This window comes from Choloepus didactylus, chromosome 25, assembly GCF_015220235.1.
Source record: "Choloepus didactylus isolate mChoDid1 chromosome 25, mChoDid1.pri, whole genome shotgun sequence".
In the NCBI taxonomy this organism is placed as follows: domain Eukaryota; kingdom Metazoa; phylum Chordata; class Mammalia; order Pilosa; family Megalonychidae; genus Choloepus; species Choloepus didactylus.
This window is the reverse complement of record NC_051331.1, coordinates 10283520-10306324: the sequence shown is the minus strand read 5'-3', so window position 1 is coordinate 10306324 and position 22805 is coordinate 10283520. Positions and strand designations below refer to the sequence as shown.

At 36.9% G+C, this 22805-nt stretch overlaps 1 protein-coding gene across 10 annotated transcripts in view; it reads left to right on the top strand.

The window, feature by feature from the left end:
- LOC119520537 (zinc finger protein 596-like) overlaps nt 1-22805 on the top strand; it is an 803197-nt gene that overhangs the window by 20670 nt on the left and 759722 nt on the right. For 5 of the 10 annotated variants that reach the window (XM_037818455.1, XM_037818458.1, XM_037818454.1 and 2 more), the window contains exon 3: nt 2344-2399. The exons of 4 other annotated variants lie outside the window; for them this stretch is intronic. The gene's annotated coding sequence lies outside the window, so the exon portion shown is untranslated. One more of the 10 variants, XM_037818460.1, reaches the window with a different exon arrangement.

Sequence of the window (22805 nt, the reverse complement as noted above, 5' to 3'; positions counted from 1 at the left end):
CCTGGTCTTTTTTTGTGTGGTTTGGTTTAGATTTTGTTTTGTGTTATGTCTCATCGTGTTTTATCTCAAGTCATCAGAAAAGTGTTTTTTTTAAAATGGGAAACAACATAAGTGAGAAATCTAAGAAAATTAAGAAGGATTAACCTTTAAATAGCATTCTGAAAGATTAAAAACAATTCGGGTAAGAGCCCATGACAATAAAATGCAGAAAAAGTTTATGCAAAATAAGCCAGCCTCAGTATGGCCACAGGTGGCCAAGCCAGGGATCAATAAAATATAATCTTATTTTACAACTAACTGTATTTTGTAAGAGAATGAATAAGATAAAAGTCCATATATGCAGTGTTTCATGGCTCTATTTCATAATAAAAAGTTCCTGGGATTATGTTTTGGGCATGGAGTTTTAACTGCCTGCCAAACCCTGAGCCTCTCCTTAAAACCTCTAGAGGAAACAAATGAAAGCTCTAGGCCCCAGTATAAAACAGTGCTGGTTAACATTCCCGGGCCCAGGTTGTTGAGGCTTTTGAACTCCAGGCAGAAATGGTAGTGGCTGGGATTTCTAGGCCCATGCTTGTGGGTCCCATGCTCCCCCTCCCCCTCCTGGTAGAGTTGCAGTTTTTGCACCTCCCTTTCCTTCCCCAATGGAGCCTACAACTTGGCCACACCCTCCTCTTCCTCTCCCTCTCACCTTGTCAAAAACTGAGAACAATCCCCTCAAGCCCCTCATGCCTATGAATTCCCTGAAATGGCCTTCCCACCTCATATCATGAGTGATATGAACTTCAGACAGAGTATCTCTACCTCTGGAGGGCAAAGGCAGGGACAGTGTCTTTTCCCACAAGGGCAGCTGAAGTAGATACAAGGTATGAGCAAATTCCTTTCTCTACCTCAGATCTACACAATTGGAAGAACTAGATCCCCAGTTATCAGGAGGATCTCAGGAATATGAAAAACTTCTTTAACTTAATTTTTGTATTGCATAGTCTTAAGTGGGCTGATATACCAACTTTGTTAAGTGTGCTATAACCTCAGAAGAAAGGAGAATTAGAATTAAAAAGGATGTTTAACTGATGATAAACCAGAAAATACAGTGCATGCCCCAGGAAATCTGGCTAATCTGCAAGTAAATCCCTATGGGGACCCAAGTAAACAAGCTGGCAGAACAAAATTAGATCACTGTAAATCATGCATAATTGTGAGACTAAGAAATGGAGTTCCTAAACAAAATAACTTGAATAAAATTCAGGAGGTTGCCTAACAGCTGGGTGCAAATCCATCAATATTTTTAAAATGATTATTTGAAGCTTAACTTAAATATATGAATATAAGCCCAGAGGACCCAGTAAATCAATGCAATGTACTTCAGTGTTTTATTTGTTGGAGTGACCCCAACATTTGTCAGAAATTACAAAAAGTTAAGGTAGTCTTAAATTAACCCTTATCAGCACTGGTGAAAATTACATTTAAAGTGCTGTGTAATCATGATGAAGCTCAAGGATAGGACAGAAAGAAAGCTACCACCTAAAAAGCTAGCTTGAATGCTAATGTCTTAAAAACAGTCCTGAGTAAAACTTTTCATCAGCTAAAGGAGTCTGCCAAAGGTTAAAAAGCACTGGAACCCAAAAGAAACTACTGGGTCTCCAGCATATGTATATTGCTGGGGGGAGTGATGTTGGAATCGGAATGGCCCAGCTTGATGCAAAGGTAAACAAGGGACTCCAGCAACCCAGTGTCCACATCTGACAGGGGGCTAGGGTAGTGAACTTTAGTGATGGGGTCTTGAAGCAATTTCCAAAGAACCATCCTGATCACCCACAAAGAACCTTGGTCTCATTCCAAGTGTGTAAGAACTTATTAAATTAGTAAATTTTCTGGTGAACAGGAGACTTAATTGCACTTAAAGGAATCAGTTCTTGTTATGGGCATGTCTGAAGTTGCTAATGACTTCTATAAGGCAGGGGTTAAGTTTAGCTTTCACATAAAGGTGAAGGTGAATAGGACAAATGGAAAATAAACAAAACTAGCTCAATCTGGCTCCACAGTTAGGGGGAAGGAGAGGGCTTCTGATTTAAGCCTAGAATTGGTGCCAGCCCTTTGTATGGGTAAAATTGTGGTGAATGGGACTCACATTAGTTAGTTAGACCTCTTGGAAAGGCTGTAATCTCTGGAATACCCAGCCAATGGGGAAATGGGAGGGATCTGCCTGCCACACTTAGAGATAAATTGTGCTGATTTCTATTTTTCTGTGCATAGCCACCACATTTGGTTGCATGCTGGTTCTTGCAAGATCATGAATAAATTCTTTTCTTCTCCATGATCAGATGAATGTTTATTCTCTTTCAGGCACAGCTTTCTTTCTAACACTTCTCACAGCATCAGCAATGTCAAATTGGAATAAGGTCAGTAGACTTAGAAATTTATTTGTAAGCCCCCCCTCTGAATTTAGAAGTTCCACCTCTAGGAGCATGCCTACAAACTGAATTGAAAGACCCAGGCAAGCCACAACTGCCTAAGGAAGAAGACCTGTGAAGTGTCCTCCAGGTGAGCCAGAATTGTATTAAGAAATCACTTTAAGATTGTGACCAAACATGATTCCAACATGTTTAAACAGTATCCACTTAGATGAAGAGAAGAGGGAACGTTTTTGCCACCAATTAAAACATTTTAGAATAAGGACTTATAACACCAGGAATTCAAATTTACAATTTTGTGTAGAATATAAGAGTTATAAATCCAATGTTAGAAAATATACATCCCACAGTACCTAATTTGTATACTCTCATCAGTATTTCTGATGCATATACTTAATTTAACTTTAAATAATACCATTTATTGCATCCCAATAAATACTCAAAAAAACTTTGTATTCAAATGAGAAGAACTTGACATAGAAATAAAACAGCAGTATAATTAAAATTATGTTACCACAAAGGTTCAAAAATGCAAGTCTTGTCCAGAAATGTTCAGGGAGTAAAGCTCCACAAGAGACTTTGTAGGCTCAGCCTTTTGGCAAGTGGCCATGACAAAGAACAAAAAGAAAATCAGAATTCTTAGGTATAACTGGCTATTGTCAACTGTCAATATCACATTTTTGATGGACTGCCAAACTTCTATATCTGGCCATAATGGAAAATGAAAAAATAACCTTTAAAATGGACATAATGTACACTTGCCTTTCAAGGGTTAAAGGCAAATTAATATCAGCTTCAGCCTTGGGCTCCCTGATCCCATGAAAAATGTAACCCGTCTGTCCATGAAAAGCAGAGCATGACTTACAAGGCACTTGTACAAGCCTTTTTGAAAAATATAGGACCAGTGACTTTTTTGTCAAACTGACACTGTAGACTGAGAATGGTCTGCTGGCCCAATGACAGTGGTAACCACTTGTTAACTCTTATGAGAAACAGTTTACTTTGAACTCCCCACATATACTTACTCTATTGCAGCAATAGGGGGACAGTGGCACACAATTGAGAAACTAAGTCCCTATCAGGCAGCAGTGCTGGACAATCTTGAGTGTCATCCTACAGAAAGCAAAATATTCAGTAGCAAATAGTGCCTCTCCCACTGCAAACATCAGCACAAAGGGCAGAGGCACCTGCCTGCACAGACTTGAGATGCTTTTACTAATTTGCATATGCACAAAACAATTTAAAAACATGGTCAAGTAACTGAAGCCAATAAAGACATAAAATATATAGATCTATTTTTAAGTTATTATATGGTAATGCATCCCAAGAAATTAGTTGCCCACTGCAAATGTCATGTATCGGTGGAGTATAAAAGACCTAGATGCTGACAAAAATTTAGGAAACAGATTCACAGTCAAGCCAAAAGTCCTTGGAATCTTTAAGTGTTTGCTAGTGCCTAAAGTCCCTAGGGAAAATTAACCAAGGTACAAAATTAAAATTGCTCTTGTCTTCAGCACCAGGTTGGGCCCCAATTTTCATGGGTTGGTCTCTTTACAACTCAAACCTATGCACTCCATTAGGAAAGGCCTAAGCCTTATCAGATCATGATTCAATTGATTTGGGCTTCATCAAGTAACCTCCCACTCAAATAAGAGCATAGAGATAGGCATTAGTTTATAAGTAAAGAGCTCACGAGGCAAGAATTCAACTTCAATGCATTTTTACTAAAGGAGCACTAGAGGTAAAGGGAACAAGTTTACAATGTAAAAGTTATTTGATACATTACCAAGCTTGAGAGCCCATGCTCCTGCAGATGCAGCTGGAGATGAAATCAGAGCTCCCCCTTGTCTGGGTTACAGATTATATATAGCATTTTTGATTTACAGAACATTTAATTAATATTATATTTTGACATTTAAACCATATGTGGTAAATGATGTGTTGTGAATCATGAGTGACCCACAAAGTGTCCTGATCCATGAGTGATTCACAAGTGTTTTGATACAAGAGTGGTACAAGATTAAAGGAGAGTGTCCACAGCATTATCAGAGACTTAGCCTTGAATGTTTGCAAAACACTATTATAAATATTTCTACTTGTTGAGATATGACTTCTGTAAGAGCAACATAACTTACTTTTTACTTATATACAATCTAAAAATTTGAAAAGTGATTACTATTACTTGTCTCTAACTTAATATATTTTCTTATTTAATTCTCTGGTTAGTTTAGCTATTACATCATGTTGATAGACATTTGATTAGAACTCTATTCAGCATTGCTACATTACTTAAAACTTTTCTATGATTAAAGTAACAGCTGCAGTCCCATCCTGTTTTCTTTTTACAGAGAGGATTAGATGGTTACCTGCTATCTATCTGTATCTAAGAAGTTTGAGTGGGCCTTTCTGCTTTCTTGAAAATATTCACAGCTTTTTAACTGTTTAGCTTCTCCTTCAGTATAAACTAATATAGAACTTGAGTGATATGAATCATCTGTCCCAGTTTTTATAGTGCTTTCTACTTTTTATCACTTGGATATCAAAATTGATTGTTTTAAATAAGCTTCTAGATCAGTAGGAATAACTGATTCTTCACCATCAGAACAGAAAGCATTGGGTGGTATATGAGAGCAGTATAGAGAGATGGAGTCAGTATCCTTATTATCAGATTTTTCAGAAGAGCTATTTTCCTGTGACAACAGGTCTTTGTTTCTTTATACCACTTTGGAAGACAATCTAGTGTTATCTCCTGTCTGTCTGAAGAACTCCATTTATCAGTGCTTGTAGGGCAGATATGTGATGATGAGGTACCTCAGGTTTGTTTGACAGTATCTTAATCTCTTCCTCATTTTGTTCAGTTTTATTAAGAAATACTTACATACCATACAATCATCCACAGTGTATAATGCATTGTTCACAGTACCGTGATAGAGTTGTGTATTCATCACCATAATTTTGAACATTTTCATTTCTCAAAAAAATAAAAATAAGAATAAAAATAAAAGTAAAAATGAACATCCAAATCATCCCATCCCCTCATCCCTCCATATTATTCATTTAATTTTTGTCCCCATTTTTCTACTCACCTGTCCATACACTGGGTAAAGGGAGTGTGAGCCACAAAGTTTTCACAGTCACATGGTAATTCCATGTAAGCTATCTAGGTGTACAATCATCTTCTAGATGCAGTGTTACTGGTTTGCAGTTCAACAGTTGCAGGTATTTCTTTCTAGCTATTCTGATATACTAAGAACTAAAAAGAGATATCTACATAATGCATAAGAATTACCTCCAGAATGACCTCTGGACTCCAGGCAGATGGGTGGGCAGCCCCAAACTTCCAAGTGCTTGCCCAGCAGCCATGGTCTCTTCAAACACTGGGGTGAAGGATCCAATATCTTCAATCACTGAGGTGATGGCCATGCTCTTACCTCCACCCTCATCAGGCATCAGGTTCAAAAGCTGACTTGTAAGCAAGGGTAACCTTTCTAATAGTTTGTGACATCATATTCATCAATTCTTCTTAAGACCTCATCAGAAGTTCCCTTAGTGTTTATATTTCCACTATTACTCTCTTCAAAGCAATCTAGGCCTTTTTTCTCAAGAACCTTACAATTCTTCTTGCCTCTTTTCATCACACAATTCAAAAGCTGTATCCAGATTTTTGTTATTTGTAGTGGAAGTTTGCTAAAAAGAGATATCAAAAAATTGGAATTTGTTAGCTTACAGACTTACAGTTTTGAGGTGAAAAGAATGTCCAGATCGAGTCATCAGGGCAGTGCTTGCTCCCTGAATGCTGGCTGGTGGGGATCCTGGACTCCTGCCACATGGCAAGGTACATTGCAGCATCTATTGGTATCTCTGTTCCCTTCTGGGTTTTCTTGCTTTCAGCTTCTTCCTTCTGTGGCTTTCTCTCTCTTTGTCTGAATTACATTCTTTTAAAAAGGACTCCAGTAAGAGGATTAAGACCCACCTTGGGCCAGGCCTTAACTGGAGTAACCTCATGAAAACCTCCTTAAAATAAGTTTATGCCCACAGGAATGGATTCACTTTCAGAACATTGTTTTCCTGTGTGCATACAGTTCCAAACCACCACATTCTGTTTCATTCCTTTTTAAAATTTCTATGACTTTCATTGTTTTCTTCATATCCTTTAGTCTTCTTCTCTGTAGTTTCCTTCATCTCCTTGAACATTTTTTAATATTCATTTTATTGAGATATATTCACATACCATGCAGTCATACAAAACAAATCGTACATTTGTTCACAGTACCATTACATAGCTGTACATTCATCACCAAAATCAATCCCTGACACCTTCATTACCACACACACACAAATAGCAAGAATAATAATTAAAGTGAAAAAGAGCAATTAAAGTAAAAAAGAACACTGGGTGCCTTTGTTTGGTTCCTTCCCCCATTTTTCTACTCATCCATCCATAAACTAGACAAAGGGGAGTGTGGTCCTTATGGCTTTCCCAATCCCATTGTCAACCTTCATAAGCTACATTTTTATACAATCATTCTTGAACATTTTTAAGATTATTTCTTGAGTCTTTTTTCCATATATCTACGTTCTCATCTTATTCATTTATCTTTTCTGGATTTTTATCCTTTTCCTTTGGAAGAGCTATCATTTCCTATTTCTTTCTTTGTATTGCACTCTTGTTGCTCAGTGTACATTTTAGTTTTTTAAAATGTTAACTCTGGGATTTATTCCCTGAGATATCTGTTTGTTTGTATTGTAACCAGCTGGTAATGAAACACATTTTCTTTGGATTCAGCCCTCCTATCAGAAAGATCTGCCCAACATGAATGAAGTGTGCAGGGTTTTTCCTCTTTCCCAGGCTCTGTCTTATCTTAGGCTTTTGCTTGTTAGTTGTTTTGGAGTTCTCCTGTTTAGGTTGTCCCCTCTGTTTCCCTGGAGACACACCTCCTTTTCTCAGGCATTTCATTCTGGCAGGATTTTGTCCAAAACATTCCCAGACTGTCCCTCTAGTTTGTTTTACAATTCTTTCATTGTCTCAAGCTACTTATGCCTGGTGGAAAAAATTCTTAGAGGGAGGCATACCTGAGAGAACTTTCTCAAGTCAGTTTCTCCCAGCTAAAACAGGGCCAGAGGCTCAAAACAAGGGTGCAGACCAGCCCCAAAGTGCCCTGGGGATGGAGATCAGAAAGGTTGCAAAGAGCTTCTCTGACAACTCCCCATAGCTGAGTCTTCCTGGACTACCCAGCAAATATTGCCATTCAACTAGTTCCCCTGGAGCCCTGAGGAAGTGCAACATCTTTAAATCTCTACCACTCCTGCCCCACCTCCATGGTTGCTAATGTGCTCACAAACATTGGGACTGTTGGTTTGATGCATTGAGCCCTCTTCCACAGGTCTTGCCTTTGGGAAGACTGTTGCTACAAATGAGAGGCTAGGCCTCCCTATAATTGTGCCTTAGAGCCTCCTCCTGAATGCCTCTTTGTTGCTCAGATGTGGCCCTCTCTGTCTAGCTAAGCCAGCTTGGTGAAGTTGCTGCCCTCCCCCCTACATGGGATCAGATACCCAGGGGAGTGAATCTCCCTGGCAACATGGAATATGACCCCCAGGGAGGAATGTAGACCTGGCATCATGGGATGGAGAACATCTTCTTGACCAAAAGGGGGAAATGAAAGAAATGAAATAAGCTTCAGTGGCAGAGAGATTCCAAAGGGAGCTGAGAGGTCACTCTGGTGGGCACTCTTAACACAGAATATAGGCAACCCTTTTTAGGTTCTAATGAATTGGAGTAGCTGGTGGTCGATACCTGAAACTATCAAACTACAACCCAGAACCCATGAATCTCGAAGATGATTGTATAAAAATGCAGCTTATGAGGGGTGACAATGGGATTGGGAAAGCCATAAGGACCATACTTCCCTTTGTCTAGTTTATGGATGGATGAGTAGAAAAATGGGGGAAGGAAACAAACAAACAAAGGCACCCAGTGTTCTTTTTTACTTTAATTGCCCTTTTTCACTTTAATTATTCTTGTTATTTTTGTGTTTGTGGTAATGAAGGTGTCAGGGATTGATTTTGGTGGTGAATGCACAACTATTTAATGGTACTGTGAACAATAGAATGTATGATTTGTTTTGTATGACTGCATGGCATGTGAATATATCTCAGTAAAAAGAATATTAAAAAAATCTCTACCCCTGTTTCCCATGTTCCAGAAGGGTGGATATAATGGCTGCCACCACCTTTGTCCAGAGTGGGTTGAAAGTATAGCTGCCCTCAGAGCCAAGCTGTCAGTGATCCAAATTCACCAGTCCATAGTCATGATCACTGATCAGTCATGCCCACCTCTGTTATTGGGGAAGAGAAATGTTTTATCCCTTACTGCAAGCTAGCTAGGGACAGGACCCTGGTGGGGGATAGGAACTATAGCCACCATTCTGACGGAGTTATTAAGAGTTCTTTACCATGATTTATCTGTTCTTCCTGGATTGCTGTACATTGTTCTTCTAGACTTGAGTTTCAAAATTATTGTTTCATAGAGTCCCTGCCTGTTCAATAGACTTGGTTGAAGGACATTCCTGGAGCTCCTTACTCCACCATCTTCCCATAATCCTCCCTCTTCTTCATTATTAAAAGAGAAATTTTGTCACAAGGTTAAATTAGATAACATTTGTAATTCAACTTTTCCTAATACCATATCTAGTTGTTACTCAGAAAGAGAAGCATGAGGTCCCTTCCCCATTCCCTTTTTTGTGGGAATGTGGCCTACATTACATTACATTACTGGAGTACAATTGTGAGCTCACTATTTTATTCTTTTTATATTAATGGATTTGCTATCTATATCATTTTCAAAATCTTACTTCCTTTGGTGCTTCACTGGTCTGCAACTACTGCCTTTTAATTTTGAGGGCTACAAATTGAAAAGTAGTTAGTACCATGTGGATGAGATTTCAGGGAGCTGAAATTTTCCATGAATGAGACAAATGAAGCAAATGTGTCTGTTTCCACAAACTGACATTCAGGAGAGATGATTTATGACAGAAGTCAAATTGCATATACAGAGTAAAATGGGTACTTACTATCAGAAAGAAGAGGCACTTACTTTAATTGGTTATGGCACTTTCAAAGTTTCCTAGTTGTCACCATGGGGATTGACCCTCCTGAAAAATGCTAGGTGAAGTGAGGAAATAAAAATATATCTTTCTCAGCACCTTGGCCTTTGGAGTCATGCAGAGTTACAGTTTCTGTCTTTCTTTAATGTTAGAGAAGAAATAAATTGCAGATTTCTCTCTAACCATGGGATTTGTGTTGGAAACTACTCATTAATTGTAGAATCATATAATTGGAGAATTAGATAAGGGATCTAGGAAAATTATGTGCATTGTTTTCAAGAAGCTAGGAAATAATTTTTATTTATATCTATCAACATATCCTGAAATTTAACCCATGATTGAAAGGACAGAATCACAGGACTGTAAAACAGCAAAAAATAAGATGATTTCATTTCTCCTGCTTAATGTCCAGAATGACTGCTCTGAATTTTCCCAGCTGGTTAACTAGGGATGGGAAGGCTTTCAATATACTACCCCTTCCTTCTATGGTTTTTTTCTTGGGCTGATACTTCAAGATGAGACACTATTTTACAAAAATAAATGTAGTTGAAATGAACACCTATTTATTATCACCCCATCCCTTTTAACATTTTGGGGAATAGACAATTCCTCTCCCTACCTGCATGGACCAGAGGGAGCCACAATGTACAGTACAATCCTTGATTTCTGGCCACAACTGATTTGCTGAAAGATGGGTATATAAACCAAAATAGTCAAATCAATCATTTCCATAAGAATGTGGAATAAGGTCCAGAAAAGTAACATCAACCTCTTTCTGTTAGTCTCGATATGTAACAAGAAACTCTGCAGCTGTTTGTTGCCAAATTTTTGTCACAACAGGGACAATTGCAAAAAGATGAATTAAACTGACTGCAGATAAAAAGCAAAGATGAGAAGAGAGAGAAAATCTTTCTGAGTTCCCTTTTTCCAGTTTTTTTCTCCATGAGATAACACTTTAGTCTCATAAAATATTTCCTCATTTGTTTCAGCTAGAACAGAGTGTACTGTCTTCTGTTTTTCTTCTTTCATTGTTTTTATCATTGATGAAGATTCCAAAATTCTCAAGATAATTCACATATTGACATTTTGAGTTCTCTCATGGCAAGTTGTGTCTTGTTTCTTCTTGTCAGAAGAGTAAATATATTGTCGTGTAGCTTTCAAAAACCATTTCCATGTGTCAGGTGCTATGGTGGGTGCATTACATCTATTACCTCTAAGCCTTGGCCTTAAAGAAGAAAATAATATTGACAATTTAAAGGTACAATTCAGAATTATTAAGTAACTTGTCCAAGATTCCTCATTTCATAAATGATAGAGAAATGTTATATCAATTTCTCTACCTCTTCCTTAAACACATTTTCATTAAATGCCTACTATGTTCCAAACATTGTTTCATTGTTTCTGAACATACACCAATGGAAAAGGTAGACAAGGTCTCAGTTCTCATGGCTTCACGTTCTAGTGTAGGATACAGACAATAAGCAAAAAATTAATATAAGTATCAGATAGGGGTTAAGGATAGAAGAATTAAAAAAGGAGATAAGGGATAAAAAGCAATATGAGGTTGAGAAATAGTTTTGATTAAAATTATCTAAAAGACCCCTTTGTGCAAAGACATACATGTAGGGAAATGTGAGCCAAGCCAAGACCTGCAGGACCAGCTTTCCAGGAAAAGGCAATAACATGCAAATAAAGCCCTTGCAGACAGGCAAACCAATCAATGGAACATTAGAAATCCTTGACAATATACCCATTTGCCAGTTTCAATATATTATGTCCCCCAAAATGCCATTATCTTTGATGTAATCTTGTGTGGGCAGATGTACCAGTGTGGATTGGATTGTAATTCTTTGAGAGTTTCCATGGAGATGCACCCACCCCCCCAACTGTGGGTGATGACTCTGGATAGTTTCTGTGGAGATGTGGCCCTGCTCATTCAGCATGCACCTTGATGAGTTTACTGGAGCACTATATGTGATCAGACAGGAGTGAACTTGCTACAGCCAAGAGGGACACTTTGAAGAAGGCACAGAAGCTGAGAGAGTAGCTGCAGATGAGAGACAGTTTGAAGACAGCTGTTGAAAGCAGATTCTTGCTTGGAGAAGCTAAGAGAAGACAAATGCCCCAAGAACAACTGAGAGTGATGTTTTGAAGAGGAACTGCAGCCTAGAGGGTAACATCGTGGGAGAAAGCCTTTTTGAAACCAGAACTCAGAGCAGATGCCAGCCACATCCTTCCCAGCAAACAGAGGTTTTCCAGTTGCCATTGGTCATATTCCAGTGAAGCTACCTGATTGTTGATGCATTACCTCGGACATTTTATGGCCTTAAGACTGTAACTGTCTTACAGTGTTTTTTTCTTCCTTATAGGAATCATATTGATCACACAGTAGTTGCAAGAATGTCAGATATAAATACAATCCAAACAAGACAGGCTGATGGAGAATTTACATAATATGACAAAAATATACATACTCATAGTTAGCAATGTGGACAAATGCATGTAGTGTGGGGAGGTGAGCTGGTGGGTCCCTTCAAGGCTTGGTAAGGGCACCCCAGGGGTATGCCTGCTCTCCCTGCATGAAGGCAGGCAGCTCCTGACAAGATATACAGGCATTCCACACACACCCAAAGACACAGAATAGACTGACCTGCTACACAGAACTCTAAATTAACATACCTGTGATTGTTCTGATACTCCCACAAAAATAGTAAATAGTAAACCCATGCAAGTAGTGGGAATCATCAAGTCACTTGTTCTAGGCAGGATTTGGAAGATGCTTAGTTCTTGACATTAACATTTGTAAAGAGCTATGTTCTCCATTTCTACATTTTATTCACAACTGACATGCAATTAAGAGTGAAGGGATTCTGACAGTTCCAACTAACAGTGATAAGTACTCTTAAAAAAATGTGAGAAATAGTTAATACCATATTTTAGGTGCACTCAACAGATAACATGAATCAACTATAGTTTTAAGCAAAAAGGTAGAAGGGCATACATCTGAAGTTTGGTGCTTGAGTTTTAGTTTCTATCACTGTCCTTATGAAAGTAATACAACTGCTTGTTTATTTAGCAAATCAGGCACTAGTTTGAGGTCTCAGAGAAAATTCAAAATAAGAAATTTCACTCCTTTTTTCTCTTGGTGTTTTTAGAAGAGAGACCAAAATTCTAAGTTAGTCAAGATTCCTACAAAGCCATGGTGTTTTTCTGCAAATAGTTGTCTAGAGAACAAACCAAAGCAGCAGCAGCTCACTGTTTTACCAAACTTCCTACAGCTGCAGGAGCCCTGACTTGGCCAACATCCTGTTAGGAGCCGGGAATATTGACCAGCAGCTCAGAGTTGGAGTTGTTTTCATACTCCCCATGCACCCAGCTTTGCACCAACTATGATGGCAAATGACTTTCTGGGGGGTTATGCATGACCACACATGCTTCAGGAGTCTCCTGTGGAGGTGTGTCCAGCCCAGGGGACCCCTTCCATACAAAGTCAACAGGTTCTGAACCTAAAGAGGGGGCAATGCCTCCCTGAACACCTTTCATTACTGCTTGAATTGCAAGTTCCTACTGGGGAGAAAAGTGCATTAACATAACTTGAAGGTCTCTTTTATTGGCAATTTAAAAGGTAAAGTATTTTATTTTAAAACTTCTAAAATTTGAAAACAAGAAAGCCTAGGTTAAATAATAGAGTTTTCCAAAGCTGAATGTGCTCATTTGGAACTGTTTTTCTACTGGAAATACAAATACAACTTCCTGCAACTAGGTGGGGACACTACTGTCTGGATGACCTGTGGTGAGATGATTGATCAAGCTCACTTGATAACATCCTTTATTTTTGCCTTGGTGTAAGGTTTTTAAAAATTCTAGGAGAGATGCTTCTGCCAGCCTTACACCAGTTTCACTCCAAACATCTCCTGAGAAGTGTAGACAATATACAGGAAGATGTCCTCATCCTTCACACACTCAAACTTCTGAGGTGGGTGTGGAGACACTCACCATGCTGTGGCCATTCACCAGCAGGAATAAGACCTGATTGGCATTCAGCTGCAGGCACTGTCTAATTATTTTGATTAGTTCATGTTGACATGATACGGTACAAGGAACTTGGTTTTATCCAGTGCAGGAAGCTGCTCCTCACCCTTGTATCTTTCTATTATCACCAGTATTTTGGTGGGGTGCTGCTTTCAGAGGCGTTGCACATCTACTTTTCAAAGGTGTGGTTCTGCTTGAAGGCAGGGTGGGGGGAGGGGTTGGTGCAGTGGCAGCTCTGAGGGGCCCAGGCTCTGAAGGCTGTGGTGGTGAAGGTTCTGGCTCTGGTGACAGCCACTTCCCTTGTCAAGAGGTGTGACATTTTCAAGTGCTGGCAAGGATGTGGCACAAGAGGAACTCTTATACTCTTCTGGTGGGTGTGTAAAATAAATTTAATTGCCATGGAAAACACATTGAATTATCTCATAGAAATAGTAGGTGCCTGAAACTACAGTTCTCACATGGAAATGCCCTAGAGAAATTCTAACCCATGACCAAATACAAGAGATAAATATATGAATGTTCATGAGTATATTTTTTTAAGTTTATATTTTGAAATTATTTCAAACTTATAAGAAAGTTGCAACAATGTTACAAAAACAATATGGATGTGTAGTTTCTAAATATTGTCTCCTATTTCATAGGCTGCTTTTTTCCTTTTCTGACAGTCTTTTGATGTACAGAAGTGTTTAATTTTGAGGATATCCCATTTGTATGTTCTGTGGTTGCTTGCACTTTGGGTGTAAGATCTAGGAAACCACCTGTTATCACAAGATCTTTAAGATATTGCCTTACATTTTCTTTTAACAGTCTTATGGTCTTAGAACTAAGGTTTAGGTCTTTGATCCATTTTCAGTTAATTTTTGTATAACATGTGAGATAGGAATCCTCTTTCATTGTTTTGGAAATGGGTATTCAATTCTCCAAACACCATCTCTTGAAGAGGCATCTCTGTCCCATTTGCTTTGGCTTCACCGCCTTATGAAAGATCAATTATCCAAAGATGTGAAGGTCTATTTCTGAACACTCAATTCAATTCCATTGCTCAGTATATCTATCCTTATGCCAGTTCCATGCTGTTTTGACCACTGTAGCTTTGTATTAGGTTTCAAAGTCAGGTAGTGTGAGATGCTACTCTTCATTCCTCTTTCTCAGGATGTTTTTGCTCTTCGGGGCACCTTGCCATTCCAAATAAATTTGGTTATTGTATTTTCATTTCTGCAAAGCAAGTTGGGATTTTAATTGGTATTGCATTGAATCTCTAAATCAATTTTGGTAGAATTGTCTTCATGACTATGTTTCATCTTCCAATCCATGAACTCAATGTGTTCTTCCATTTTTTTAGTTCCTGTTTGATTTCTTTTAGCAGTTTCTTGTGGTTTTCTCTATATATGTCTTTTTTGACCTTGGTTAAGTTTATTCCTAAATACTTGATTCTTTTGGTTGCTATTGTAGATGGAATTTTCTTTCTTGATTTTCTCCTCTTGTTGCACATTACCTGTTTATAGGAACACCAGATTTTTGCATGTTGATTTTGTAGCCTGCCACTTTGCTGTAATCATTGATTAGTTCTGGTAGCTTTGCTGTAGGTTTTTCTGGGTTTTCAACATATAGAATCAAATCACTTGCAAACAGTGAAAGTTTTACTCCAATTTGTGTGTTATAATTGATGAAAAAACATTTTAATTATTCTATTATCCACAGTTGATCGTTTACTTTAGGATTCACTGTGTTATAAAGTCCCATGTTTTAGTTTTTTTATGTTTATCCTTGTAACATGTAGAGAACCTAGAATTCCCCCCCCTTTTAATCACATTCAAATATATAATTCAGTGCTGTTAATTATGTTTACAGTGTTGTGCTGCTTTTATCACCATTCATTATCCAAACTTTTCCATCATATCAAATAGAAGTTCTGTATAATTTAACCATTAATTCCCTGTTACTGACCCCTCTCCATCCCCTGATATTCTAGATTCTGATTCAGAGCTTGCTTATTCTAATTGTTTCATATCAGAAAGTTTTACAATATTTGTCCTTTTGTGTCTGGTTTATTTCACATAACATGTCTTCAAGGTTCATTAATATTTTCATATGTATCAGGAGTCCATTTCTTTTTATGGCTGCATAATATTCATTGTGTATATATACCACATTGTTTATCCATTCATAAGTTGATGAATGATGCTTGGTGTGCTTCTCCCTCTGGGAAACTGTGAATATGCTATTTATGGATACTATATGCAAATATCTACTCGAGTCTCTCTTTTGAATTCTTTGGGGGTATATACCTAGTAGTGCATATACAGAGCTTTCTGAGGATTCATCAAACTGACTTCCCTAGAGGCTGTATGATTTTCCATTCCCACCAGCAAGGAATGAGTGTTCTTATTTCTCCACATCCTGTCCAACACTTGTAATTTTCTCTTCTTTTAAGAGTAGCAATTCAAAGTGGGTGAACTTGTACCTCATTGTGGTTTTGTTTGATTTTTCTAATAGCTAGTGATATAGAGCATCTTTCCTTGTACTCTTTAAGCCTGTGTCGTATTTGGAGACATATCTCTTCAAGTTTTTGCCCAGTTTTAAATTGAGTTGATTTTTATGGTTGAGTTGTAGGATTGCTTTATATATTCTGGATATTAAATCCATATCACCTATGTAGTTTCCAAATATATTCTCCCACTGAGTAGGTTGTCTTTTTACTTTTGTCATAAAGTCCTTTGATGCACAGAGTTTTCAATTTTGATGAGGTCCCATTTGTCTATTTTTTCTTTTGTTGCTTGTGCTTGGAATGTAAAATTTGATAACCATTGTCTAAGACAAGTTCCTAAAGAAGCTTCCCTACATTTTCTTCTAGGAGTTTTATAGTCCTGGCCCTTGTATTTAGGTATTTGATTCATTTTTTTTCCACCTTTAATACATTTTTTTACTAAAGGAGCACCTAAAGTAAAAGGAACAAATTTACAGTGTTAAATTAATTTATACACTACCAAGCCTGGGAGCCCCCACTTCTCCAGATGCAAGTGGACTTGAGATCAGAGAGCTCCCCTTTTTTTGAGTTACAAAAAATTTATAGCATCTTGATTTAGTGTACCTTTAATTAAGTCATATTCTATTTTTACATTAAAGTGTGCATAATGAACATGAGTGACTTACAAAGCAAACTGACTTGATCTAAGGGTGGTTAAAAATCAAAGAAGGGTATCCACATTATCAGAGACTTAGCCTTGAATGTCTTTAAAACTCTCCTGATAATATTTTTACTAATTAAGCTATGATTTCTGTGAGAGCAATATAACATATTTTACTTATATAAAGTCTAAAAATTAGAAAAGAGATTACTATAATTTGTCTCTAACTTCTTAATATATTTTTTCTCCTTTTATTCTATGGTTAGTTTAGCCATTACATCATGTTGATAAACATACATTTGATTAGGACTGTATTGAACCATGCTACATTGTGTGATTTATCTATGTTTAAAGTAACACCTGCAACCCATCCTGTTTTACAGAGGACCAGGTGATTACATGTTACTTATATCTAAGAAGATGGAGATTTCTGCATCCTGAAAGTAGTCACACTTTTTTTAACTGTTTTAGCTTCTCCTTCAGTATAGTCTTCTAATATAGGACTTGAAGGATATGAATCATCTGTCCCAGTTATTATCATAAGGCTTTCCTCTTTTGTCATTTGGAAATTGTACTTGAGTGTCTTCAGGTTAAATTTCTGTTAAATTTACTTCTATAACAAAAGGAATAACTGTTTCTTCACTATCAGAACAGAAAACATCAGATGGTATTTGAGATACACATAGAAGGAATCAGTGTTCTTATTATCAAATTCTTCAGTAGAGATATTATGCTGATATCCTCTCCTGCTCATTTCTGTCTCCTAATTCTATATAACTCATTCCATCATTAAATTGGTTAATATCTGACTCTCCTTGTTCTCCTATGTTCATTTCATAAGGGCTAATCAGAATTGATCTCTGAAATTCTTTCCTTTCAGAAATTTGCAATACTTGTTGGTAGGATGTATTTGATTAGGGTCGGTAGTCCACTTATTCAAAATAGAAACTGTTTGATTCATATGTTCTCATAGTAGAGTTCTTAAACTGAAATCTAAAAGACGTTTACAGTATTCTGTTACTGCTTTTTCTAATTCAGGGTAGTCAAAATTCAAATGCCATATAATTGCTTTGTTTCCCTCTGGGGAATTTCAAATAGCAGTAATTGCATTCTACAGCAAAACATTGTTTAGGATTACATTTAGATTTAAACTTTCCACCACAGAAAGTGGGATTTTTACAGCAAAGAAAAATCAAAGTTCCATGTGGGGTCAATGTCATTACTACATTCCCAAGCCATGGTGAGTTGAAGTCTATTGAGATTGTCATTCTGGAAGATCTCCTCCATGGTGATGGATACAGGATCTCCTTCTTGGCTTCATAGGTGTTCTGGCAGATCAGAATGGTCAGCAGATGTGGTAGCTTGTTCAGCAGAGGAAACAGAGTTGGTGCTGGGATATATAGGCTCAGTATCAGGTGCCATTCCTGCTTGTTTGCAAATCTTGGTGCCTGGTTGGGTGTTCTTGGATACCCTAGAGCTCTTAATGGAAGGAATAAGTGATGGCAAGGCAAAACATACATCATGACAATTTTTTAAGTGTATGTTTAACTCTTGAATAGTAACCTGGTGCTGTATCCCATTTTTATTGGAAGGAAGCACTCAGAATTGGGTTCAATATCATAGAACAAATATTTTCTATAACTCTATGAGGAACATACAGTGTTAATAGAGCAGATTGAAGTTTCCACTTGTATTCTTCACTACTAAGGCCTTGTAGTAAGTTTTTATGAAGATGCTGTAAATCCAGTATTTCCTTTATCCCTCTCCATGGTCACTTACTCTTCCTTCTTTTTCCAAGAATTTGGAAGCCACATCAGAATCTTAAAAATCAATACTATAAGTATACTAATAATTATTAGGATGACTATTGGCTTAGTGTATGTTAATGTGTCAATTATTCCACCAAAAATGCCTTTGGTAGTGGCTGAGGTAGCAGCAGGCCAGGCATCCTCTGATGCTGCCCCTAATTGCTTGATCCACTGTGGAGAATCCCCTTCATGTAAATCCGGTTTGAGAAGGTCAGACTTTGTATCTTCTATCTGCTCTTCAATGCTAGCCCATGTATCAGTGACCTTGACATTAATCTTTTTTAGCTTAACTGTGATTCCAACCAGGTGTGGTAACCTCAGTTGTATTTTGGGTATTTGAATATTACCCAAAACTACCTTTTGCTCTTTGGGCAAATGGTTCTTTAACATTTTTTCAAAGCATGGTACTGTATCACTGACAGTGATAAATGAGGATTGATATGGAGGTATATTATAGTGTATATTATCAGACATAATTGCATAACTGCCATTCTTTAAAGGAATGAATTCTAAGTAAGGAGATGAAACTGCTTTTCCAGTTACTGGACATTTACTCCCAGTTTTATTGCCACAAGGTCAATGTAGATTAATCTCTTCACTAATGAGATAATCTCTTTCTTCACATCCTCCTAGGTTCTGAATAATGTAATTCAGAACATTCTTGACTAATGTGGGTATAAGGTTGATGCATTCTATTAAAGTGAGTGGAGTTCCCATTTTTGCTTAATGTCCAGTGTTTAATACTTGACAATTAAAATAGCATACATTCTTAGGTAGAATTATTTGATAATAAATCTGTATCTCCATATAGTTTTATATTGAGATGTAAGTTTTCTTGATGTCATACATAATGCTCTGTGCTGTTTGCTTCTCTGCATACTATTTTGAAGAAAACTATGACCTTCATTAATCCATCTTCTATTTAATAGTTTCCAATCAAATCTCCCTTCTTTGGAGAGTATTGTAAAATTTTGTATAAAAGATAGTACCAACAGCACTGCAGTTAATGAATCTATATGCTGAGTGCCCTCTATGTCCTCTTCAGTGGCTTCCATAAGGTTCAACACATGATATTTTTTTCAAATCACCAAGTATTTTAGTGAACAATTTTTTTTTTTCATCTGATCAGCTCTTTATTTTTTTTTTTTTAATCATCATTTTATTGAGATATATTCACATACCACGCAGTCATACAAAACAAATTGTACTTTCGATTGTTTACAGTACCATTACATAGTTGTACATTCATCACCTAAATCAATCCCTGACACCTTCATTAGCACACACACAAAAATAACAAGAATAATAATTAGGGTGAAAAAGAGCAATTGAAGTAAAAAAGAACACTAGGTACCTTTGTCTGTTTGTTTGCTTCCCCTACTTTTCTACACATCGATCCATAAACTAGACAAAGTGGAGTTTGGTCCTTATGGCATTCCCAATCCCACTGTCACCCCTCATAAGCTACATTTTTATACAACTGTCTTCGAGATTCATGGGTTCTGGGTTGTAGTTTAATAGTTTCAGGTATCCACCACCAGCTACCCCAATTCTTTTTTTTTTTTTTTTTTTTTTTTTAATCATCATTTTATTGAGATATATTCACATACCACGCAGTCATACAAAACAAATTGTACTTTCGATTGTTTACAGTACCATTACATAGTTGTACATTCATCACCTAAATCAATCCCTGACACCTTCATTAGCACACACACAAAAATAACAAGAATAATAATTAGAGTGAAAAAGAGCAATTGAAGTAAAAAAGAACACTAGGTACCTTTGTCTGTTTGTTTGCTTCCCCTACTTTTCTACACATCCATCCATAAACTAGACAAAGTGGAGTTTGGTCCTTATGGCATTCCCAATCCCACTGTCACCCCTCATAAGCTACATTTTTATACAACTGTCTTCGAGATTCATGGGTTCTGGGTTGTAGTTTAATAGTTTCAGGTATCCACCACCAGCTACCCCAATTCTTTAGAACCTAAAAAAGGTTGTCTAAAGTGTGCGTAAGAGTGCCCACCAGAGTGATCTCTCGGCTCGTTTTGGAATCTCTCTGCCACTGAAGCTTATTTCATTTCCTTTCACATCCCCCTTTTGGTCAAGAAGATGTTCTCCATCCCACGATGCCGGGTCTACATTCCTCCCCGGGAGTCATATTCCACGTTGCCAGGGAGATTCACTTCCCTGGGTGTTAGTGAACAATTTTTGAAGTTGTATGAGAAAAAATGTATAGCCATTTAATTGCATTAAAATAGTAAGGATGTTTTTAAAATTATTTGTAATTATGAGAATCTGTACATGAAAAACAGTGTAGACTTGTATCTGAACTGTATAAAGAGTTATGTTTCTTTTTGTTTTCAAGAAAACATACAAATAAGTACTTGGTTTAGACATAATTTGTGGTAGCTTGTATTTCTACTCAAATACACTTGTGGAAAGGAATTATAATTTATCCAGAAAAGACATTTGGGTTTTCCAATAACATGCAATTATATAATGAAGGAAGACATTTCATAACAATTTTTTGGGTAGTGCTTTAATTACAGTGCCTCCCACCCCAATTTACCACACTATGAAAGAGAGACAAACTCCACAATATTGTTATAATTTCCATTTTATAACCTCTCTATATTAATACTAACCTTTTATTTTAACAAAACTAAAGGTTTAATGGTTTATGGCTTCTCCTACTCTAATGTTTACAAAGTAAAACCTCTAGTTGAAATATTATCTTTAAAATGTAAAAAAAACATGCAAGAACTATTAATTTTGAATCTTGTGAGTTTTAATCACTGGAATTAACATAGAGTTAAATAATAAAAATTTATTACACTGAGCTTGCAGCTTACGTTCTTTCAATAAATACAAATTAAGAGCGTATTTAACAATGTTGAGATGTGGAAACACCCAGATATTAACACAATCATGATTTAGCTGAAATAGTTTATTTTATGGACAATCCTATCCCTAATTTTCTTCTGAATTTTATTTACATGACTCACTCCCACAGGTTGGACAGCAGAATACTAAAACCTAGCAGAATGATGGACACTCACCTGTTCAATACAAAAGACTATATCTATACAAAATATCAAGGACAAAAAGCAAAACTACAAAGGAAATTAAACCTTGACTTCTTTAAGTTACATGATGAGAAAGATTCAGGAATGAACATTTCAGTTTTAAAATAACATGAACTACAATTAGTATTTTATCCTTTTACCACTTCCAATGAATATTACTTATAAAATGAAAAGTAATACTTTCTACAATAATAGTGAATGAACCAGTTATTCTCCCTATTCGGTAAATCTAAATGATCAAGTCAGTTGTTTTCAGGATTGGCTATGATGGTAGCAAAACACATTTGTTAAGAAAAACACTCAAATATAGACAGCCATTTTACTACTTTTGGAGAATTATATGAATAGGAATGAATTTTTTTAAATTCTTATAGTTTTTACTATTGGATATTTTTAAGACTTTAAAAGCATATTCCTTTTAAAGCCCTGGTTAAGAATAGTGATGTGAAGAAAAAGAAGAGAGAATTTTGCTATGCAGCCAAACAATTGTGTTTCAGGCTAGAATCACTTTTTAAATTTCCCATTTTCCCTCTAAAGAGAAACAAGAAGGAAGAGAATCCTATGAAACTAATAAACCATCCCAGGTGCTTTCAAGTTATTCCTTTTAATAGTAGCACTTCTATGTAATCACACTATTGTCATAATGAAGTCATGTCCAAGCCCATCCTAGGGAGTAATGTCCAACATAAGGGGGAGGGCAGTGACTTCACCTGCCAAGTGGGCTTAGAGAGAGACAGACAGCCATATCTCAGCAAGAAAGAGGTTCTCCAGGCACAGTCATAAATAGGCTTAAACCTCCCTTGCAGTAACAAACTTCATAAGATCAAGGTCTCATCCTAGTAAATTTAGTCCTCAAAATTTGTCAGAAGATCAGTAATAACCCAGGTGAGGAAGTCTAAAACCTGCATTTTTCATCAGTTCCTCAAAGGGGCCCACATTTATATTTTTATTCTTCACTGAAATTACTGTGGAATGCATTGGGATTACACACCAACCCATACAAACCCACCAGATCTCACCTCCCATTCAAAGTTCCATGTAGCTATGGTATTTGAATAAATTGACAATACAAGTCAAAATATTTACTGTGCTGCAGAAAATATAGTTTCTGCATGAAGTAAATATCTCTTCCCTTGGTCTCATGAGAAGTTGGAATTTTTAAAACACAGTCAGTGTCATCCTTTTACCTTTGGTCAGATTTGTCTTAATCCTAACCAGATGCACTTCATTC